The sequence below is a fragment of the Schistocerca nitens genome, chromosome 3 (assembly GCF_023898315.1).
Source record: "Schistocerca nitens isolate TAMUIC-IGC-003100 chromosome 3, iqSchNite1.1, whole genome shotgun sequence".
Lineage (NCBI taxonomy): Eukaryota > Metazoa > Arthropoda > Insecta > Orthoptera > Acrididae > Schistocerca > Schistocerca nitens.
The window spans coordinates 831,972,000-831,975,374 of NC_064616.1; the positions used below are offsets into that span (position 1 = coordinate 831,972,000).

The 3,375-nt window shown below is 41.8% G+C and overlaps 1 pseudogene; it reads left to right on the top strand.

The window, feature by feature from the left end:
* The first annotated feature begins 730 nt into the window (after positions 1–730).
* On the top strand, positions 731–848 carry LOC126250019 (5S ribosomal RNA; annotated as a pseudogene).
* The last annotated feature ends 2,527 nt before the right edge of the window (positions 849–3,375 follow it).

Consider the following 3,375-nt stretch of genomic DNA (forward strand, 5'->3'; position numbering starts at 1 on the left):
CTTATTATTAGAAGCAGGAAACATAACAGATGGATGAGATTCCAACTTTCTACAGCTTATCTTCAAAACTATCTATTCTTGGTAGGTTTGAGAGAATCTAACTATGGAAAATCCAGGATGGAATAATGACAATATTAGGAAAAGGATAAATCGCTACTCTCCATATAGTGGAAATGTTGAGTTGCAGACAGGCACAACAAAAGGACTGCTAAAAAATTAAGCTTCTGGCCAAAAAGCTTCTTCTGAATTAGACATAAACACACAAATGCTACTCTCACCCACATGACCACTGAGTAGTCGCGCGTGCGTGCGTGTGTGTGTGTGTGTGTGTGTGTGTGTGTGTGTGTGTGTGTGTGTGTGTGTGTGTGTGTGTGTGTGTGTGTGTGTAAGCTTACTTGTTTAACAGTCTTTTTGTTGTACCTGTCTGTGACTCAACATTTCCGCTTTAGGTCTGAGAGAAGGTATTTAGCATTGTTTCCCAGAATATCTTGTCACAAACACCATTTACAAAACTGTAATTATCCCAATAGATTATTGCATAACCAAAGGCTCCTCCAGTTATGATAGTACTAATGAACTGAGGTTTTCTCTAAAATTGAGTCTGAGGGTCTATAGAAGGACCAAATTATAAGTTAATGCACACCCTTGATAGTGAGCCTTGCCCAAATAATCTCACAGGCAGTTTCAGTTCATGTCTCAGTAGATTTGAGTTTCTTGTCTACTACAACAAGCCAACAGCCTTGCCGCAGGGGTCACACCGGTTCCCGTCAGATCACCGAAGTTAAGCGCTGTCGGGCTGGGCTAGCACTTGGATGGGTGACCATCCAGTCTGCCGAGTGCTGTTGGCAAGCGGGGTGCACTCAGCCCTTGTGCAGAAAACTGAGGAGCTACTTGATTGAGAAGTAGCAGCTCTGGTCTCGGAAACTGACATACGGCCGGGAGAGCGGTGTGCTGACCACACGGTGGCCTGGTCAGTACCGTTGGGCCTTCATGGCCTGTTCAGGAGGAGTTTAGTTTAGTTTAGTTTTTAGTCTACTAGTGCATGGTGGAGGGTACTTTTTACCACTACTAGTCATTCTCTTTACTATAAACATGACATAAAATCATGCAGGAGGCAGGCGACCATTATTATAATAAGCAATAGTTCTGCATTCGGCTGACTGGTTCGCAACGGTTTAAGTCAGACATCAGGCAAGGAATGACTTTATTGCTCATATGATGCATTTGGAATGTAGCCATCATCAGATATCCAGGAGCAATAGGTGGGCAGATACGGCATTTCAAGCTGTTTGGGAAACAAACATTCCACTGTAAGGGACAAGTACAGGAAAGAAGTTCCTTTATGGATACAGGGTCCAGAGGTTTTGCAGAAAGACTGACAACAGTGTCATGGTATGCGAGTTTAGAAGTAGTGTGTTTTATGGAGGACTGAGGAAGATTTTGGGGATGTGGAAGGTGGAGTAAGACAGCAAGGCATGGTTGGGAAGCTACAAAGGGTTAAAAGGGGAGGGGAGCGGGGGTTGGATCAGTGTGGTAGGCTTTTTCTTGGTTATACTCATAGATAGTCCCACACGGGCTAAGACAGTAATAGCTAGAACAGCTTCCTCAAATGGTGCAGGCAATGCTTTTCCAAGTGTTGGAGGGCAATAGTTTCTACTAGAGTGATGGCATTCAGGAAGTTGGGGAATAATCAAGTATCAACAATTATTCTTGCCATGGCCATGAGCGTGTGCACTTGGGTGTCAGTGTGGGTGTGGCTGTGTCTGTGAATGTGTGCACTATTGCCGGAAGAAGAGCTAGTGCTCAAAAACTAGTGTGAATGCTGTTTTCTGTTACTGTGCTGCAAACATCGATCCGCTATAGGTGATTGGTTGAGTTTTACTCAGTTTCCTGTACTTAGTATTATACACTCCAAAACTTTTTATGAGTTTTTCAAACACTGGGACTTTGTTGCAAATGCCTCAGAAACCAATCAGTTGTATTTTACTAGTCTCATCTATGGGAGGCATTTCTTTGGGTCTTAAACTAATACTTAATGGTCTCCTACTGCCACCATTATCTGACCTGGATGGAGGATGACCTAATAAAAAAAAATACTTTATGTACACCCCACTGTTGTGATGCAGATGGAATTGTGACATGGAGGAATACTGTGGTACCGTGAGCCACTTACCATACTTGAAGGCACTGAAACATTGCAAGGTGGTATCAGTCCAATTGCTATCATTCCACCCCTTAAAATAAATGTTATGTTTTCTTGTCTTTCAGCTAATTCTACTTATTTATGTATTATATATATCCGGTGTACAGAGGATTGTCACATTATTATTCATGCAACATTTCATGCAATGTTAGTATTTACATCATAATTGAGAATATGTTTGTCCATTTCCTGTAAAACATTTTTTTAAAAATAAATCAGTAATTGGAGTTGTCCCAGTAGCATGTAATCATCAGAATAGTGTGAGATAAGAACAGTTTCTGCACAAAACGACCTAACTTAGTGGGTAGTCCTAATTTTGCAATTTTCAGTAACCAATTTCGTTTTCCACTCACTCATTATCTTAGTAAACATTCATAATTCAAGTCTGGTCCCACCCCAAAAAACTTTTGTCATTTTATCATTTAGCTTGCTTAATTCCCAGGTTTGACAGTACACATTTATTGCTTTAATTTTCATGGATTGAATAGTGCCTTTAGTTTACCAAATAATCTACTAATTAGGAAATTAACTAAATTGGCAAAATTATGAACTTGGGAGTTTTACGTAAAAGTAGGTATCCCATTATGGAGGCATACAGTGTATCATTCAAGTAGACAGTCACACGTCAGTCAGTGGTCCAGGGCCTGGAAACAGTGCTTGTGGCAGAGTCATGAGTTCAATGTTGAGGCCTGGGCTGTGGATCATAATATGGCCCAACAGTACCCATGATGGTGGGCTGAACCTGGAGGTCTAAATACCACTGCATAGGGCTGAGCTTGCAGGGGAGCTGTGTTTCTGTGTTGCTTGGAAACCTCTGGAACAGAAGCCAATGACCAGGATTTAGTCATTGTCATGTGGTGGTTTGTCAAACTGCAGAGGCTTTGTGAAAACTGTTCCACTCCCAGGTTGTTGGCACACAGAAGTGGCAGGATGGAAGTAGTGGCTTCTGCTGAATTGCTGTATCAGCAGGGCACTGTCCGTCTGGCAGGCAGTGGCTGTGACCCAATTACAGTTCTGAGTTGCTTTCCATGCCACTAAATTTCTATTCAACTCTATTTCCTTCCTATTTAGATTAATCTGTACCACCAGATTACTGCTAAGAGTGTGGTTGCAACAGAGACACTGATTTATCCATCATTGTTTCTACAGTTTACATTCTACTTCACAGATTC